The sequence below is a fragment of the Carcharhinus amblyrhynchos genome, chromosome 11 (assembly GCF_965287045.1).
Source record: "Carcharhinus amblyrhynchos chromosome 11, sCarAmb.v2.hapA, whole genome shotgun sequence".
Taxonomy (NCBI): domain Eukaryota; kingdom Metazoa; phylum Chordata; class Chondrichthyes; order Carcharhiniformes; family Carcharhinidae; genus Carcharhinus; species Carcharhinus amblyrhynchos.
The window spans coordinates 8,554,887-8,571,425 of record NC_137334.1 but is presented as its reverse complement, the minus strand read 5'-3'; positions in this window follow the sequence as shown (position 1 = coordinate 8,571,425).

Sequence of the window (16,539 nt, the reverse complement as noted above, 5' to 3'; positions counted from 1 at the left end):
GTTGAATGGACAAACAGCAGAGTTGCCTCTCAATTTGGTCCATGTGAATTCTCCAGCTCAATGTGGGATAAGATTAATGGGAGTGCTGTCAACAGATTGATTAATGCCAAAACATTCCTACTGCACCTTCTGGATCAATACAAGAGTGTGTTCAAAGAGAAACCCGGTTCAATGAAGGGTATTCAAGTGAAATCCAAGGTAAAGCCTAATCAACCAAAAATTCTCAAAGCAAGAGCGGTATCATACGATTTTCATCTCAAGGTTTAAGAAAATTAGTACAACTTGTTAGTATTGGGTGTTAGAGCCAGTTACAATGAGTGACTGGGCTACCCCCATCATATCTGTCACGAAACCGGATGGTTCCGTTCGTATTTGTGGTGATTTTAAAACAACCATAAATCCAGTGTTGTGTGCTGATCAATGTCTATTTCCTTTAATTGAAGATTTGTTTGCTGGGCTATCCGTTAGACAAAAATTCAGCAAGTTTCATCTTTCATAAGCACGTTTACAGATGAATGTAGCTGCTGAATCTCAACCATTGCTTAACATACTATTGCTCACAAAGGTCTTTTGCGTTATAAAACAAATTCCTTCTGGAATAACATCTGCTTCAGCCCTATTCCTAAGATCGATGGATTAGATTTTAAGTGGTCTCTCTAGTATGCAATGTTACCTGGATTTTATTCTAATTACAGAATCCGGAGAACACCAGAGTTTGAATAATATTGGAAGTAACATTGGAACATCTTCAAGAACATGGGTCTGCATATCAAAAAAAAGTGTGATTTTTAAAGACAACACTCCAATACTTAGATTACATTTTCAATAGCAAAGTCCTGCATAAAGCATCTAAAAAGATGGAAGCTATTTTAGAAGCATCAAGTCTGTCAAATGTGACACAATTGAGGTCTTTTCTAGGATTAGTAAATCATTATAAGCAAATTTGACTTAGCTACATTATTGAAGCCATTACATAATTCACTATTAGTGAAACAGACATGGGAATGGACAACAGAATGTGAGAAAGCATACAATAATGTCAAAGATGCTTTACATAAGTCTGAAGTATTGGTTCATTTTAACTCAAAGCTACCATTACTGCTGGCTTGTAACACTTTACCTTATAGAGTTGGGTCCATCATTTCACATATTATGCCTTCAGAAGAACTAATAGCTTTTATTTTGCAACCTCTAAATCTAACTATGCTCAGCTGAAAAATAAGCATTGAGTATAATTTTTCTCGCACAAAAGATTCATCATTATTTATATGGTTGTTATTTCACATTATTGACTGATCATCGATCCTTCACACATTTTTGGGCAGTGTAATGGCATAGCTTCATTAGTTGCCAGCCGATGGTCAGTACTCTTATCTGCACACTCCTACGATATAAAGTATCATCAATCAGAATGCCATGCTAATGCATTATCATGCTTACCTGATGAACAGATGCCACCAATTAGTTTTGCTAATTTTTTTTATTTTTTGCTGGTTGACCATTTGCTTGTGACACGTTCTCAAGTTCAGAAACATACCAGAAATGATCCAGTGATGGGCAAGGTAATGGATAGAGTATTGAAAGGAATGATAGCTGGAACACATCATACACATCCTGATTTGAAACCATACGTGTCAAGAAAACTTGAGTTCACCATCCAAGTGGGCGTCTAATGTGGGGAATCCGAGTGATCATTCTTTCTAGTCTGTTTGGAAGATTTCTTGAACAACTACATGAACGACATCCAGAGATAGTAGAGCATCAAGAAGAATCTCAAGTTACTAGATGAGAAGTGAGGGCAAAGCAACAAACATTTTAACAAGGAATCAAGTGTTTATGTGTGATTACTTCATGGTGGAGAAATGTCTACTAGTCACAGTTTTAACAAAAACAGGTCTAGTTTCTTACATGTTCAAACCAAAGATGAACTAGTTTGACGGCACAATGCTGATCAATTGTTGCCACCTCAAAATGATTTCTCAGAATCATCTCCATAAATATTAACATCTTTAGTACCAAGAATTGGTAATACTAATACAGAAGACTTAGTTGAATCTGAGTTAACTGATGATTGTGCTTTTGCTACTATATCACATGAGACCGATGCAGATTATTTCCTAGAGAAGTGTCCACTGAAGTTCCAAATCATGGGCCCGATTTTCTCATTGCAACCTACAACTTTTCTGGCAGGTCTGGTCCGGAGAATCACATCGGCCATTTTGCAGGATTTGCAAATGCACTGGAAACGCAGAGCTGGAGAACAGATGCGGTTGGGTCCGCATTGGAAACCGGCAGGAAGAAAGGCAAGTCATTTGAATATTTTTTAATGTATTTTAAATATATTTTACATGTGATTATTGGGCATTGAATGGAACTTGACAGGCCTGATAGCATCTCCCACTCTGTCAGGCTTTCCACAAGTTCCCAACATTCCAGAATTTCCAAGTGGAGGAAATAATTCTAGCTGTGTATTTTTTTCAGTAACACCTTACCTGCACAGTTGACAGCTTACACTGTCAGGGAATAGTCCAGGCTAGGATCAGCTCAGTTTCAAGCTTCTCAGGGTAGAGATTCTGAGCGGCAAGGTGAATGCAGCGTGGTTTGGAGTTTGAGGGCTGATCACAGGGAAGTTGGAAGAGACTGGAGGCAAAGATGAGGGAAGGAGAAATGAGTGAGAGTGCAAGAATGGAAGAGGGTCAGAAAGACCAAGGAGCAAATTAGGAAGTCAGCCAAAGATTGAAGTGGTAGGTTGCAGAGAGTTATGGGGTGGAGGAAGAATATTTAATTGTAGGGGTCTCAGAGATCACGAAAAGATTCAGTCACTATGGAGTTTGTCAGTGATCATGAGGCTGTATTCCCCGGGGGATTAAAAGGTTTATTAAGGGTAGGAATGATGTTGGGTGGAAGTGATCTTGCAACCCCTGGCCCACAAGCAGGTGCTCTGTCCTCCCTATAGCTGCTGATTTATTGAGGCACAGTCAGTGTTCAGCCTGGAACATGGATAAGATAGGTGGGGTGAAGGGCAATCTTACCAGCTTGTCCCATCCGTCAATTGGCATGGGTGAGGGGTGAAAAATTGGGTTTTTCACTTTTCACAATGTTACTGGCATTGATTTGATGGCAAAATCTACTTCATGCCCATTAAGAGTGCAAATCCAATTTCAATATTCATTTGATTATTTACATATAATTAGTGAATCCCGGATGCTATTGTTCAGTTCACTTGACTTTACCTGCTCACTGGTTGGGGTCCTCATCAGTGAGGAACACATATGGTCCCACTAATAGTTACCAGGCCGGTGAGAATGGATGCCCTTGAAGCCCTCCCGGGTGGTCTGGGACATAACAAAGAATAGTACCGGCACAGGAACAGGCCCTTTGGCCCATCAAGTCTATGTCAACACAGATATCTTTCTAATCTAATATTTTCTTGCCTCTATGTGGTACACATCCCTCCATTCTCTGCCTATTCATTTATCTATTCAGATGCCTCTTGAACGTTGTCATAGAATCTGCTTCCACCACCTCCTCCGGCAGAGCGTTCCAGGCATTCACCACCCTCTGTTTCAAAAATTTGCCCCTTACATGTCTTTTAAACTTTCCTCCTCTCACTTTCAACCCATGCCCCTTTTGACCTTGGGAAAAAGACTCCAACTATCCACTCTATCCAAGCCTCTCATAGTCTTGTTAACCTGTCAGGTCCCTCCTCATCCTCCAATGCTTCAATAAAAACAATCCAAGTTTGTTCAACCTTTCTCCATAGTTCCTATCCACCAAACTAGACAGCATCCTGCTAAATCTCTTCTGCAACCGTTCCAACACATCAACATCTTTCTGACAGAATTGTCCACAATACTGTAAATGTGGCCTAACCAAAATCTTACACAGCTGGAACATGGTTTTCCAATTCCTCGATCAATGCCCCGACTGATGAAGGCCAGCATGCCATGTGTCTTCTTAACCACCTTGTCCACCTGAGTTGCAACATTCAGGGAACTTTGGATCTGCACACCTAGATCCCTCTGTATATTAATATTTCTAAAGGCTCTATCATTTGCTGTATCCTTTACTTCTGTAGTAGGCCTTCCAAATTGCAGCACCTCACATTTGTCTGAGTTAAATTCCATCTGCCATCTTTTGGCCAGGTCTCCAGCTGGAATATATCCTGTTTTATCCTCTGATAATCCTCCTCATTATCTGCTACTCCCCCAGCTTTTGTATCATTTGCATATTTAGTAATCAGACCACCAATATTTTCCTCTAAATCATTTATATATATTGCAAGCAACAGGGGTCCCAGCACTGATCCTTGTGGAACAGACCTCCAGTTAGACAAGTACCCATTTACTGCTACTCTCTGCTTTCTTTGTCCAAGCCAGTTTTGTATCCATCTTAACAGTTCACCTCGGATTCCATATGACTTCACCTTCTGTATCAGCCTGCCGTAAGAAATCTTATTGAAGGCTTTACTAAAGTCCATGTATTCAACATCCACTGCCCTGGTCAGTTTTTCTTGTCACTTCCTCATATAACTCAATCAAGTTTGTGAGACATGACTTCCCCTTCACAAAACCATGCTATCGCTAATAAGCTTGTTCTCTTCCAGGTGTGACTACATCCTGTCCATAAGAATCTTCTCCAATAATTTCTCTACCATCAATGTCAAGCTCGCAAGTCTACAATTTCCTGGATTGTCTCTTCTGCCCTTCTTAAACAGAGGAACAATGTTAGCTCCTCTCTAATCCTCTGGTACCTCGCCTGTGGCTAAAGAGGATACAAAGATTTGGTCAAGGCCTCAACAAGGCCAGGTAGTACCCCTTGAAAAGTTGCCAGCCTGGCAACTTGACATTGCCCACTGAGTACCCTGGCACTGCTCATAGCTGGAGCCTGAAGGAGTGGGCCCATGACAAGGGAGGTGGGGTGGAGCTTCATGGTGGAGGCAGGAGAGTAATCTGCAGTGCCGTGTGGGGATCGGCCAGGACAGCGATCAGGAGGGAGGGATGATTATCGGCTGGGCAACAGTGAGGCCACGGGGGATCGGCGATGTCCACACTGGCAACCGGATGGAGTGGAGATCAGTAATGTACAGGGTGGCAATGGGGGAGAGAGGGTCAATGTCAAGGGTGACATTGGCGACTGCATTACAGATCTCCCAGTACACTGTGTATACATGGTGCAATGGGAGATGGGTGACCTGTGCAATGGGACACCTAGAGCTCAGCAGCCAGCTTCCTTGCAATAGGCTCCACCCTGTCCCCTACTGGCAAGAATCACATTGGGGCTCTTTTTTAACTAATGCTGTATGATTGTGATCGGGAGCTCACTCAAAAAATCAGCGCGATTCTTTCCTGTTTGCACACTTATTTGGCACATCAAATTTTTTAAGATCGCCGCCCAAGATTTTAAACATACATGAAGAACAATTAAGGTAGTCAAGTGCAGTGCAGGGAAGAGCTCCAAAGTTTGCATAATTTTCTGGGTCTGAAAGCAGTTGAATATTTTTATTCCTTATTTAAATAATGGGCTTGATACTAACAGAAGTTGTGCCTGGGGTGGGGCAATCGTTGGCAACAAATACACATGATCATGGGACCCACAGCAATGTCCCATTTCAACAGGAATGCCTCATTATTATTTTACTTACTGATTTTGCATTTCCATTGCAGGTGAGTGTATGTGATAAGGATTTGCATAACACAATTTCAAATGTTTTTTTTAATTTGATTTATTATTGTCACATGTATTAACATAAAGTATTGTTTCTGGCGCGCTATACAGACAAAACATTCATAGAGAAGGAAACGAGAGAGTGCAGAATTGTGTTCAGTCAAGGAGAAGTTGTGAGATAGAATCAGAGAGCTGGGTCCAAATTCAGTAAAACATTCTACGCCACCAGATTTCATGTTCCACAAATGAGGCCCTGTCATTTCTATCACTTTAGGCAAGATGCTTTCCGAGCAGATGGCAATGTTGCATTGCCATGGTGAGAAAGCCCTGACAGCGGCTAAAAAAATGACGCAGACCTGCATCTACTTTTTTATCTTGTTGCACACCAGTTGCATATTGGTGGAATAAAATCGCCCTGAAAGTTTTCATTATATTAAAGGTACTATATGAAAATAAATTATTAAAGTTGGTGCTGAAATCCCTTGCAAATCAATCTGATGATCTGTGGTGCTCTAAATGCCACATGTGCATTGTCAATGAGGCCCTGGATCTGTAGGAAACCAGCCAGACACAAACCACATTGTATGTTCATCCTGGCTATTGTCGTCGCAGGGAAGTTTAATAATTCCCAGTTCCAGCAATGAACCCATTCATCATCAGCCTTATGAATTTCCGAGAATTAACTACAACACCCTCACTATGCTTCCTGCAGCAGCTTCGAAAGAACAAGAGGTAAAGCAATTGAGGTGTCTGGTCACTCTCACAATCATTTGTGATATGTAGCTACCATGTCCGGCAGTCTGCAGGTCTTTTATGAGGCTGCAGATGTTTGGGATCAGCTGACATGACGATCTCATTTCAGAAACACTACTTCTCTAAGCAGTCAAGAAAGCTGAGCCTCTGTGCATGTGGTACGTTGCTTAACTCAATCCCTCTGTTTGCCCTCTCTATGGTGTCCACTTGAAATTACCTCTATAATAAACCCTTGGGGCTGATGGTATTGTCTGCTTCACCCAAACTCCAGTTAAAAACAGCTATGATACCACCTAATGTGATCTTCTCTATACCAACGCCTCAAAACTAAAGACATAATTCTCATAAGTACTCTCACCAAATAATTTCCTTGGGAAAATTGAGAAAGTAGCTGTGAGCACCAAGCCTTCATTCAAACAAGCTTCTTGATCTTTGACCATTCCAATATAATGCTGTTCGATTTTGCCTGTTTCACTGCCAAGTTTCTTTGTGGATGCACATATAATGGATCAGGGTCATTTTTCACACATTTGAAAATTTAACCCACCACCACCTCCACTCCACTGTTATGTACACGTGAATACTGAGGCCAATTACTCTCTATTGTGGCCTCCAGATTATCTCTTTTATTCCAGTAACAAAACCTTCCTCAGATTGCTGCCATAATTTGCTGGTACAAAAGAACTGAGAGCTAAGTCTTGGCCTGAAACACACATCTGCTCCTGGTTTGCAATTACCTCATAATTTTGTATCGGAAGTAGCAGCTTTTCAACTATTAATAGTCTCAGACATAATAGAGATTGTTGGCTTTTGGATGATCTATGAAGCATCAAGCATCAACCAGATCATTTTCTGAATTTATAAGCAACCTGCAATTTAATCTTGTTGTGTTGGCAGAAAGTAAGTTTCTCTCAGCTTTTTAATTGTAGTTTTAAAGAAATCAAGACCAGTGATAGGATTTTATCCTTTTATATTACTTTTCATGTTATGATTTTTTAATATTCTCATCGAACTTATGTTAGGAATGGAAATGTTTTCCATTTCAGGCACCCAGTGTCTGTGGCTAGCATTGTCAGGTTAGGTATAGCTCAGATTTGATGCACTTCAGGTTGTATAAAAGAGTCCTGTTTTAACTCCAAAAATGTACCAGGTCCCAACTTCAAAAATACCATTCCAGAGGATGTTAATTTCTATTTCCCATGCTATCCTTTATTTTTTTCTCCTGACATCCTCAGCTTGTTGAAATTTGTTCTAACAAATTATTTTACACATTACCAAAAGGTATGAGGGCAAGTTTCCATAAAAATACACAAATAGTTCTGATCATTTTTCACTGAGAGGAAAATCCAGAAAAAGCACCCAATAAATATACACCTTCTTTGAGACTTGGCACAAAAATTGCAAGTATGCTCCGTGATGGTGGATTTAGCAGCTTTTTAACATCTGCTGTGAATTGGCCCTTTGAATGTTGGATTAAAACTCTGAGGCTTCCCATTCCTGGAACTTTCAGCATGTGTCTGGAGAGAGACAGAGATACTGCCTGCCTCCACCAGCTTCCAGATAACAATTAAACCAAAACTAAAACCTTTCTGTGGAAAAAAAACTGTTCCCAGACAGCACCTGACCTGTCAATCATGTTCCACCCAGCAATTCCAAAAGGCTCATAAAGCCCCAGGACACTACATTAGGCCAGATTAAAAATAAACATGAGGTCCATTGTATTGCTTCAGCAATAATAAGAGGACACAATCTTCAGACATCATGGCAATACAATATCCGGGCCTGCTTGAAAAACATGTAAAAAAAATGATTAAAATATATTTCTTAAATGTACAGTATCATCACAATAACATTTTCCATCACTTTGATGTTAATCAAGAGTGGAAGGATGGGGCAGCAAATGACAGGTTGGGCTTGTCTTGATTTTTGTGAACAAGACATACATGGGCAGTTTTCCACATTGTATTGTAGTTTTACTGGAACAGCTTGGCTAGGATTACAGCTAATTCTGAGCAAAAGTGCCTAGTACTCTTGTCAGAATATTATCAGCACTATAATCCTTGCAGTATCTACTGCCTTCAGCTATTTATTGATATCACTTAGAGTGAATTGAATTGGCTGAATACTCACATTTGTGATTCTGGGGGTCTCAGCAATAAGCTGAGATGGATCATCTACTCAACACTTCTGGCTGAAAATAGTTGCAAATGCATTAGCCTCCTCCTCCACACTGACCTATTCTGCTCTCCCACAGTTAAGGAAGGGGATATTGTGTAGCATCCTCCTTTTGTTAATTGTTTAATTGTCCATCACCATTCAGGACTGGATATGACAGGACTACAGAGCTCAAATTTGACCCTTTAGTTGCGAGATTGCTTTGCCCTCCCTATCATATGTTACCTCTTCTGTTTGGCATGTAAGTAGTCCTATACTGTAGCTTCACCCGGTTTACACCTCATGTTTAGATATGCCTGGTATTAGTCTTGGCATATACACTCCTTCATTCATCATTGAACCAGAGGCTAATCCCCAAGCCTTGTTGTCATGGTAAAGTGGGGCTATGATGTGGAGATGCTGGCGTTGGACTGGAGTAAACACAGTAAGAAGTCTGACAACACCAGGTTTAAGTCCAACTGATTTATTTGATAGTAAACTCACAAGCTTTTGAGGTTTCCCTCTTCATCAGGTGAATGGAGAATTCCGGCCTCAGACAGTGCATATAACAGCACAGACAGTTTACAGGTTACTGATTAGGATGCGATTACAATGCACTGTCTGAGGCCAGAACTCTCCATTCACCTGACGAAGAGGGAAACCTCGAAAGCTTGTGAGTTTACTATCAAATAAATCGGCTGGACTTAAACCTGGTGTTGTCAGACTTCTTAAAGAGGGGCTATGCCAGGTCACAGTGTTAGACTGTGGTTGAATAAAATTCTGTTGCTGCTGATGGCCCACAGTGAATCCTGGATGCCTAATTTTGGATTGCTTGATCTGTTTGAAATCGATCCTACTTAGCATGGCATTAGTTCCACACAACGCAATGGACGATATCCTTATTGTGAAGGCAGGGTTTCATCCCCACAAGGATTGTATGGCAGTCACTCCTACGAATATTGTCATGGAAAGATGCACCTGCCACAGGTAAATTGGTGAGGATGAGGCCAAGTAGAATTTTCCCTCTTGTTCTCTCACAACCTGCTGACACAGTCTAATAACTGTGTCTTTTAGGACTAAGCCAACTTGGTCAGTAGTGGTGTTATCGAGCCACTCTTGGTGATGGACATTTAAGTGCCACACCCTGAATATATTTTGAAGTTGCTGCCCTCAGTGCTATCTCCAATTGGTGTTCCACATAGAGGAATACTGATTCATCAGCTGAAGGAGTGGGCAGGGCACAGTGGGTGGTAATCAGCAAGAGTTTCCTTACCCATGTTTGCCTTGAGACTTCACAGGGCTGGGAGTTAATGTGAAGGATTTCCACAATAACGTGATGGATTACCAAGGCCTCTCCTGACTATACCACTGTGCCATCTCATCTGATGGGTTTGTTTTGCCATCGGGATAGAGCAAACGCAGGGACAGTTATGATGGTGTCTATAGTCCGCATGATTTTGTGAGTATGACTATATCAGGCTGTTGCTTGACTAGTTTGTGTGACAGCTCTCCCAATGTTGGCATAAAATTAGTAAGGAAAACTTTGGAGGGTCAACAGGGCAGGTTTGCCATTATCATCACAGGTGCCTGGGTTCATGATGGGTGGTGTGTCCAGTTTCATTCCTTTTCGACTTTGTAGTGGTTTGATATAACTCAATGGCTTGTTAGGCCATTTCAGCAGGCAGTTAAAAGTCAACTCATTGCTGCTGTTCTGGAGGCCAATCCAGATAAAGATGGCAGATTTCCCTCCCTAAAGAATATGACACATTGACATACATGTCAGAGAGATATGCAAACACTCATGCAGATACATTTCGCCTTAGCTTACCCTAAAAGGCCATGTAAATACTTTGTTCTCCTTCCTCACAAAGCCATAACGGCCTTTCCTAAAATGCCCCTGCCTTCTCAGTGGACCCATCACAACATGGTATCAAGGCATACAGTCTTCATTGCCCTCATGCAATGTACACTATTTCATTATTCTGTTCTGAAGAAATTACCAGCTGGTAACAGCACAATGTTGTATAAATGAACACTTGTGACATAACTAAAACATACTCTTTTATTTGACACACTGAACCAAATCTTTGACGTGAAACAATAAGCAATCACTAGGTGAGACCCATGTTCAACTCAGAATTATATGAGTATGCTTGTGGGCGCACTCCTTTGTGTTGGTGCACTCAGCTGAAGTGAAACACTGCTTACCTTTCTGCTCTAGTGCATTAGTTGACCATGACATGTGTCCCATCTGTGGCTGAGGCGCAAAGGGCCCTGACAAATGGTAGTGGGAAGGGTGGGGGGTGGGGGGGGGGCATTGCTACTAGAATCAATGCAGAAGCTGCCTTTGTCATCATAGCCTCATGAAACTTTGGTCCCATCTGCTGTCTCGGGTGAGTATAAAATATCCCATGACACATGCAAGGGATTTATCTGTTAGAATGTAACCAGTGACAAATTTGTGTTGGACGTAATGTGACCAATGGGAACAAGAATTAAGGGTCAGCTGACCAACTGATTCACTATAAATAAGGAACTATGTAGAATTGTGTGTAGCTTGGAGTGTCTCAGGGCAAGGCCCCAAGTTTGGAGTAAAGATTTTTTTTATTGAACCCTTTTTTTGATTTATAAGTTGGAGTAAGTTTTGTTGTTGTTTCATTTGCTGCATTTTAAATCATTCCTTCTGAAGAAACATTGGTAGCAGAGGACAACCCATCATAATTTGATGTTTGTTTTTGAAGGATAATCTAATCCCACCGGTTTACTTCTACATTCTGCCACGCCGGTGGGATTGAATTATCCTCCTGTCTTTTCAGATGCCGAACCATATCAGCAATGGAAGGCAGAAGTGGAAATGTAGACCCTTGTCATCACAATACCAAAAAAAAGAAAGGAATGGCATTAGCTTTGTCGCTTCCAATTAGGAGCAAGATAAGAAGCAAAGTATTTTCCGATTGGACAGCAGATGCCCTAAACAGAGAAGAAGGGTTACAGTTCTTGATACAATACTTAGATAAGTTTTACCAGAAAGATGGGTTCTTGGAGAATTACGAAGCATGGGTGATGTTTGACATCACAGGAGATAAGGGACCCAATCCATGGAAGAGTACATCATGGATTTTTGATAGTGGCCATAACAGGCTAATGAAATTTAATTTGGAGATTCCAGATGCAGTATTGGCCTATAAGTTGTTGGACTGTGCATGTCTGTCTCATGTGGATATTCTTTTAGTAATGACTGGTATACAATTATGGGGAACAAAGCCCTCCTTTGATCAAATTGCAGCATCATTAAAAAAAGTTTTTTGGGAAACAATCCTTCCCCACTACCTTGTTCAATACAGACTAGAATGCCATAGTGCCCAGAATGGAGGAGTCAATGGTGACTCAGCCACGTGCCAGACCAAATGGTACACGAAGGCTTTTAAACAGAGACAGTTACATTAGTAACAATCCTAGTGTTGAAAACGGTTATAACAGATTTGAAAATGGGGAAAGATACTGATAAAAGTTGTTTAAAGGAATGCCAGAGGGATTGTGAATCGCTGTTTCCAATGTGATTTCCCCAAACCACTACATTGTAAACTGTCTGAAAAGAAGAAATTGGATCTTTGAATACGGAATACGTGGAAAGTGATAGTGAAGAGGATAAGGACCAAGAAGGCATTGTTTCGGTGGCAGAAAAATTGAGTCCTATAATAAGCATCCTGATGATAGACTGTTTCAACTGTGCTGTTTTAGATAATGGATGTACATCCACTATCTGCGGCCAAGATTGGCTAGATTGTTATTTAGGTATATCACTTGATCATAAAGACCGAAAGTAAAAGAACATATAGTTCCACTTGCTTTAGATTTGGAGATGACAATGCTCTAACATCCTCCAAAAGGATGATACTTCCGGAAATCAGTTTATTTATAAGTACAGGTGTAGTTTCTAGTTCCTTTGTTATTAAGCAGGTCTGCGATGAAGAAAGCTTAGATGACCATCGATTTCAAATAGGATAAAGCTGTGGTATTAGTGTTGCTAACAGACAACAGCATGGATGGACAAAAAGATTATTCTGAAACTCCATAAGCAGTTTGGTCATCCAGCATCACAAAGAGTGTAATGATCTCATTGAACAAATATCAGCCGAGTGTGAAATTTGCATAAAATGTAGAAAGACACCCTCGCGTCCAGTCGTGAACTAGCACGTTCAATGTTGTAGTGGCGATGGATCTAAAGATATGGGACAAGGACAAAAGCGTCTAGCTATTGGACTTTACGGACATGGCCACCTGGTTTAGCATATCCATGGTAACTTGCAGCAAAGATAAAAAGACCATCATAGATAACTGGATTGGAACAGGACTGGGGGCACCGTCTAAATTTTTGATGGACAATGGGGGAAATTCACAAATGAGGAGTTTCAAAATATGTGCTAAAATTTAAATATTGTAACAATGCACACTGCAGCAATGGCCTCTGTGAAAGAAATCACGTGGTTATAGATTGCATGTTGCATAACATTTTGACGGATTAACTGAGCTGTTAATTGCAGACTGCATTAGGATGGGCAGCGCACGTGAAAAATTTGTTACAAATGGGGGGCAGGGGGGAGGGGGGGTGCCGTCTATAGTCCATACCAGTTGGTGTACGGGAGGAATCCAAAGTTGCTGTGAGTATTAACAGATGCTCCCTTGGCTCTAGAAGGGACAAACTTTAGCTCCATGTTTTCTGCACACTTAAACGCTATGCATGCAGGCAGAAAAGCCTTCATTAAGGCTGAGGTTTCAGAACAGATGAGAAGGGCCCTAAGGCATCACATGAGACCATTGGTGGTATAATTTGAGAAAGAGGATAGGGTCTACTATAAAAGAGAGGGCAAAAAAGAGTGGAAAGGGCCTGGGATAGAAACAGACAGTAAGGTAATTATAGTACAACACAGTAACCAGACAGGTCCACTCTTTGAGAGTAGTAGCACTTGGGTATGAATTTGGAGCATCTAAGCAAGATGCAGAAGTGCAGGAGGCATCTTGTACTTTACGTGCACATACTCTGAGTTATTAGGAGGAGCAGTCAACAATAGATGGAAGGGAATCTGATGATCAACAAAGTACCAGTGAAGCAAGGGATAAAGCTGCTACTTCAAAGGTTTGGCCACCCAAAATAGGCACAGTATATCATACATAGCCAAAGGGTCAAGAGAGTGAAGGGAGTTCACTATAATTAGGAAAGCAGAAAAGGCCTCAGGAAGCTCAACGTAGAAGAGTGAGGGCAAGTACCCATGGTTATAGATTGGGGAAATGGGGTGGACAGATGGAAACAAAAAAGTGGACCTAAGTTCTGAGCATGAGACAGTAAGCATTTGTGAACTCAGGAAAAAGTCACGAATCTGTGACCAAAAGTGTGTCAATAGAGAATAGCAGTCTGAGAGTAGCAGCCCTGACAGTAGAAGCTGGAGCTTAACAAGGAAGGCTAAGAATCAAACCAACGATAGGAATAAAAGCAGAAGCCGCCATGATAAGGAACTCGTGGTAGTTGCAAACAAAATGGAGCTTGCAGAAGTAAGAGAGGCTAAACAAAGGTAGCTGGACAGTTGGAAGGAGTTTGGGTATACATTATGGTACCAGATGAAGAGCAGACTACTTAGTCTCATAGGTGGGTTTGCAAACAGAAAGTTTTGCCAGATGGAACGTATTAAAGCTAAAACCAGATTAGTAGTCTGTGGGTATGAGGAACATTTGGATGGGAGAGACATTAGGGTTGATTCACCCACAGTACGAAAAGTGATACTGAAAATTTACTTTGCCGTTCTAGCATCTTATAAGTGGATGTGTAAATCAGTTGATATCAAAGCCACATTTCTGCAAGGTGAGATATTTTAAAGAAAAGTTTTTTTGAGGCCGCCCAAAGAAGCAGGTAATACATAGGGACATTTTTGGAAATTGAACAAATGTGTATATGGATTAAGTGATGCATCAAGAGTTTGGTATTTCTCTGCATACTCCGTATTGCTGAAGACTGGCTGTGTCCAGTAAAAAGCAGATCCAGCAATGTTTTATTGGAAGGCTAAAGGAAAATTAGCTGGAATTTTTATAATGCATGTGGATGATTTCCTATGGGTGGTACAGAAAAATTTGAAAAAAGGGTAGTTGAGAAGTTGAAAACAGAATTTAAAGTAGGGAGTCAAGCAGCTGGCGCTTTTCGATATCTTGGTCTTGATAGCTGACAAAGTACATCTGGTGTAATGATGAATCAACAGGGATATCTGAACTGTACTGATCTCATTCCCATCACCAGAGAAAGGTCATTGGGGAAAAAGGAATGGGCCAATGAAAAAGGGTTGTTGAGGTGTATGATAGGACAGTTAAATTGACTATGCCCATAGATAAGACCAGATGGGAGCTATAATGTCTGAGAGTTCAGTAATATGTTGAATTGCGCCACAGTCAGAGAAATCTTGAGGGTTAATAAAACTTCTGAAAAGTTAAAATTAGAGGAGTGTGTAATTAAATTCTCAGCACTAGGAGAACCATAAGATATGAAATCGGTTGTGTTTAGTAATGCTTCACATGCCAATCTACCAGATGGACATTCAAGCGGTGCCGGATTCATAATATTCTTGGGAGGTAAGGAAGGAAAGAGGCCTGGGAAGCAAAGAAAGTAAGAAAGGCTGAAATCCTAGCGGGCACCTTAATGGAGGTGTTGGATATGGGGATATATTTGTCAGACACATTAACAGTATTATTTTTCATGGGCACATGGGGTAAGAAAGTACCAATTGAGTGTTATGTAGACAACGTTCACTCAACAAAAACTGTCATGGAAAAAAGATTAAGAATTGATTTGGCCAGCATTAAGCAAATACTGGAAAGCAAAGATGTTTCCAAACTTAACTGGGTCGGTGCTAACCTATAGGATCAGTCTGTTTTACAAAAAGGATACAGGTACTGGAAAATTATTAAGAATACTGGAGGATGGTTGTCTTAAATTATTTCTAAGAAAAAGTTTTTAAAAAGTAAAGGGAATTTGTTAGAATGTAACCAATGACAAATTTGTGTTGGATGTAATGTGACCAATGGGAATAAGATGTAAGGTGAGCTGACCCCAGTAAAACATGGAACCAGTTACAGAGTGATGTAATGGTCAGCTGACCAATTGATTCACTATAAATAAGTAACTATGTAGAATTGTGCGTAGCTTGCAGTGGCTCAGGGTAAGGTCCCAAATTTGAAGTTTCTTTATTAAATCCTTTCTTTGAGTTATAAGTTGGAGTAAGTTTTTTTGTGTCTCATTTGCTGCGTTTTGAAAAGTTCCTTTTGAAGAAACATTATCCACCAGTGTCCTAGCCAATATCTGTCCCTCAATTAACAAAAAACAGATTATCTGATCATCATCACCTTGTAAGCCACATTCATAAAAGTTAGCAGAATAGGGAAGTTCGTCAATAATACCTGGACAACAGAAGGAGAAGCAAATGTTTTTGAAAGTACATTTGCATCCCATCAATTGCATTACCATCATTAACTCTCTCTGGTACTTGGTAAATCTTCCCTCTGTTGTCTACCATGAAGAAATTTTCACCAAAGGTGCACAGAGTAGAGTTGATGGTGACATTTACTTAAAAAGTTGAATAGATGTTGCTTAAATGAATCCTTGGAAGAATGGATATTAAGGTTTGTGGAAGTTTGTTCCAGTCCTTAATTGTTCTTAGAAAAAATAAGTTAGCAAAGGAAGCATGTTAGAGTGTATACAGTTTGAGCTGTTATTTCATTAAAACACTCAGCCAAATTAGTTAAACATAATTAGCCTGTAACAAAGCCATGCTGGTTTTCCTTAGCCCATCCAGTATCTGACCTACTTCTTCTTTTACTATGTCTTAAGTAGTATCTTCCTTGGTAAAAACATCTTATTTAGTGGCTTATTTAGTAAGCATGCCTCTGCCTCTTTGCTTATGTCTCTCTTTGGTCCTTAATTAG